We start from the raw sequence: 4,827 nt of genomic DNA on the forward strand, positions 1-4,827 counted from the left end.
AGGTGGAGACAAGGGGTCCCTAGGGGTAGCCAGACTAGCACAGTTGGCAGCCTCTGGGTTTGGTGGAAGCTCTTGCCCGCTTCAATGAACAAGGTAGAGAGCTACCAGGAAAACTCCTGACATTAGCCTTCCCACCCACACATGTACACGTACAAACATGAATACACACATGCTCACACACCATCCCCACAGACACATCCACAACAAGAAAAACAAAAATGTCATGCCCAAGTCCCCTTTAGGGCCTCTGGGCAAACCAGGCTGGAGGTTTCCTCCCCCTTTCTCTTCCTGCACTCCTCAGAGAGAGCAGAAGAAGAAGGATGCAGTCTGAGTCAGGTTCATTATATAGATGCCTGGCTTCCTATCTGGCCCGGTAGACAGGACCGAGTGCTGGATTCTGGCCTCATTTTGATGGTATTTTGTGATAGTGGCCCATAGGGGACACTGAGAACAATGAAGAGGGGCAGCGATGACCAGTTTAGAGGCCCTTGTTCAGGGATCTCTGTATAGTTATCAGGGAGCTTCCAGTTATTCCTTGGGTGATCACCCTGAGCTCGGTGATCAAGAGCCTAGTTAGGAAGAGCATGGGAGGTGCTTTGAACCTGGGAAGAGATGAAGAGATGGAAGGGGTTGATGGAGGAGTGGCAGGAACACAGACGGAAGCAGGTAAGCACACATAGCTTGGATTTTTCCTTAAGGAGTCTAGCTTGGTCTTCTTCAAGCTCCTGCACCACGCTTTTAACTTATGCCCCAAATGTCACAATGATCCCAATTCTATGGCTTTGCCTAAGTCAAGCCATTTTTCTTTCTTTTTTTTTTTTAAATATTTATTTATTATGTATACAATATTCTTTCTGCGTGTCTGCCTGAAGTCCAGAAGAGGGCACCAGACCTCATTACAGATGGTTGTGAGCCACCATGTGGTTGCTGGGAATTGAACTCAGAACCTTTGGAAGAGCAGGCAGTGCTCTTAACCGCTGAGCCATCTCTCCAGCCCCAAGCCATTTCTCTTTCATCACTGTTCACTTGAAAAATGATTACTTAGCCACTGAGCCTCAGTTCCAATGCTACCAGCCTGGAATTCTCAACCCCAGGACCCCAGGATTTCAAATGATTTGCAGCTCCTTTTACTCTCATCCTTTCCCTATTAAACCTGATTCCTTTGTGCGTCTGCCTCTCTGTGAACTCCTGGAGGGCTTCGTTCACCTCTGCACTTTAAACAGTAGCCCTGTACCCAGCACTCTGTGGGTCCTGAACAGATGCTTTCAGAATTGAACAGAAGCTGAAGCAGCCACTGAGCTGTTTTGAGCAGGAACCGAGTCGACTTTACTGGTGCTGAAGGATTTTTGCCTAGAGACAGATGCTGTGGTGGATAAGTCAATGTCTGAACCTCAGCTAAGGCAGGTGAAGTAGGAAAGGGTGGGGCAGGAAAGGTTTGAGCCTGGAGACCGAAGGAGGGGCTTTAGGAACTGACTCTCAGGCCTTCGTGCTAGGAATCACTAAGGGAAACATCTTACAAGAAGGGAGATGGTAAAAGTTCTCTGAAGCCAGGGGAGATACCATGAGCATTTCCTTTCTCCGATGAGTAAAACAAGGATCTTTCCGATGCGGGAAGTGGATCTCTAATGACCAGAGCAGGTAGATTGGTTGTTTGTGTTCTTGCTTGGAGAGAGAAGCAGATGAGCCAAGGCAGAGGGAAGGTCAGTTATTGTCAGTTTTCTACTGCAAGGAAGGGAGCATTTCAGTGGCCAAGGCCTCTGTTCCCCAAAGGGAGGGCAGAGGCTGCTGTTCTGAACTAACCTCAGGCCATTCCTGCAGCTTCTGCGCTTTGTCTTCCCTGGAGTCTGCCCTCTGATGGGTGTGGTGAAAAACGTGGTTGCTAAGAGCAGGGAGCCCCTATGTCGGTGGGACCCACGGCCCAGGTTAGAGCTCTGCCTATCTGGCCTCTCAGGTTGGAAAGCAGCTGCCTAAGAATGTGAGAAATGGCTTCCTTGGATGGTTGCTCTGCTGGACTTCTTCCAGACATGGGGAGAATGCAAACAGTGCAGAAAGTTTTGATCCGGAGGTACCTCTGAGAGAAATGTGGGTGATCTTAGGGGAACACTGGCTAGAGAGTCCATTCTCATCCTCAATGACATCACCTCTGGACCCCACGTCATTTCTCTGTATGTCCCATCAGATGGTCTTGAGCAACCAAGCAGGCAGGACTTTCGGTGTCCTGGTTCCAACAGGTACAGTGAACTCGTTCCTCTCTGTGCCTTTTGGTAATGTTATATAGATAAGCCAATCTGGCTTCTTTCAGATTGGCCTCTTCTTATGTTTTCTAGTGACATCTGGCGCTGTACTAAAGGTGAGGGTTTTTAGAGGCAGGGTAAGAAGTGGACAAGGACAATGATAGAAGTGGGAGGGTGAAGGATGAAGGCCAAAAATAAGCTCTAGGAAGTTGTCAAAGATACAGACTCTAGAATTCTGGCCATATTTAAACACAGAGAACCATTTCTTCTTTGTAAGGTTTTGTTCTGTTTAGATTTTAGCCAGGCTACCCTAAGCACTTCATATGTCAAGATTTCAGTTTGTTTGCTCAGATAATTTTCTTCAAAATAATTTTTTTTTGAGAGAGAGAGAGTTTTCCTATGTAGCCCTGGTTGTCCTGGGATTCACTGTGTAGACCTGACTGGCCTCAAACTCACCATCTTCCTGCCTCTGCTTCCCAAGTGCTGGGATTCAAGGCATGCACCACTATGTATAATTTTCTTTTTAAAGTATTTAAAAATTTTTATTTTATGTGATGACTGTTGGCGTACATGTATATATGTATGTGCAGTACATACAGCGGCCAGAAGAGGGCATCTGACCCTCTGGAAGGGGAGTTACAGGCTGTTGTGAGCCACCATTTAGGTAGGTGCTGGGAATTGAACTCAGGTCCTCTGCAAGAGTAGCAAGTACTCTTAACCACTGAGCCACCTTTCCAAACCTTGAGATAATTCTTCCTCATTTATAAATTTCACTTGACTGTGAACATAGAATTCTGAGCAAAAGAAAATTATTGATAAGATTGTATCCCCCACAAAAGTTTGACATGATAGAGGTGGTTTGGTGCCATCGCTACTGCCAAACAACGTTTGGAACAGTCCTTCCTGGGGACCTTAGTGCAGACATTTCTGAAAATGACTGGAGTGGACGAAGTGGGGGCACAGCCTCCTGTGCCAGAGATTCTTTCACATCCTCACTACTTAGATGACATGAATGATTCCCTAAATAAAAGGGAGGCATTCTGGGAACAGAGGTAAATGTTGTCATAGCACCTACCTGTTCCCTTCTACCTGGAAAGCAGAAGGCATCCTAGAGCCTCTGTCATTCAAGCCAGGACCCAGATTGAGGAGTTAGAGCAAATCACTATTAACAGCCACTTCATCACTAACATCAAGATCACTAACACATCAGGTCCCTTCTTCTCAGATTGTGAAGGGCAGCAGGTTAGAGGCTCTGAGGGACCAAGATAGATTAGGTGGATTCAATACTGTCCTGACAGATGGTAAGGAGGAGGGACAGACAGACCTTAATTCAGTCTGTACCATGGAACTATGGCATAGAAAGATATGTCTCTCATCTCTATGCCTCAAACAATATTGTAACAGATTCTCATTTTGTTGCCCCCCTCAAAAAAATAGTTCTGTTCCAAACAGCAAAATAGAAGTAAAGGGCTGATGGCTCCTGGAGTCGGACGCATTTTATGAGATTACAGCTGAGTCGAATCTGCCCGCTGCCAATAGTGCATTAAAGGAACGGCATTATTGTGTTGGAGACCTGGGTCCCTTTGCTCTAAACTGTCAGTGTTTGTTATCATTACAGACTAAAGGGCAATGTTATTGAGTGAAAACTCTACACACACCGCATGGGTGGGGGGAGCAGTAGAATCTTGTTTATTCTTGGGAACCCTGTAGGTGTGTATGGCTGGGGGTGGGGGCATTCCCAGTAGTACGCCTATGTGGACCATACTCGTGTGGGCTAGCAGACATATGTAAGTTGGTCTTCTAAGACCTGGAGGATGTGTCCCAAATAGGGAACACAGATAGCCAAGTTTGCGCTCCCTTTGAGGGAAAGGAAAGTAAGAAGAGCTTCTCCTTGATTGTGTTCCTGGCGACTGAACTGTAGTGCAAAGTGGTTCACCTTGAACTCCATGGAGGAGCTGAGTGGTTGCAAATCAAAGGCTCGCAATCCCCATATCAGTCCACTAATGAGGCGGTTCTATGGGAGGCCCTTGAAGCCGGATGACAGCCTCCACATGTCTTAGCTGTTCCCAGGGAGGAGTGGGACGGACGTGTGGGATGCCAGATACAGAAGTGAGAGGCAGAAGTCAGTCCATCCAGGCTACTGGTCTTTACCGAGCACATAGCACCTGCATCCAAATGGGCTGAGCCTTTATTTCCTGGCGTTTGTGGTGGCTGAGAGAGGTTCAATACAGAGATGGCTGTGAGGGAAGGAAATCTGGCGATGCTGGAAGCACACACCCTCCCTATGTCATTCTTGCTTTCAGACACCAGTCTGTAGACTCTGTCTGGGGCTGTTCTGTCTCCATCCTCATCTTCATCTTCAATGCCCTCACCTCTGGGCCCCACATCATTTCTCTATATTCCTCTGTCATGTCTGAACCCCACTGCCTTCCTCCATTCCCACCATTGTCAGTCCAAGAGATCCCAGTATGCCCCCAAGGACAATCTCTGGCATCCAAACCATCCCTTCCTGGATATCCTCCCTTCCACCTGCTGTTCCTGTCAAGTACAGCCATCCTCCTGGCCACACCTGGATCCTTCAAAATTGCTGACC

The sequence above is a fragment of the Chionomys nivalis genome, chromosome 10 (genome assembly GCF_950005125.1).
Source record: "Chionomys nivalis chromosome 10, mChiNiv1.1, whole genome shotgun sequence".
In the NCBI taxonomy this organism is placed as follows: Eukaryota; Metazoa; Chordata; class Mammalia; order Rodentia; family Cricetidae; genus Chionomys; species Chionomys nivalis.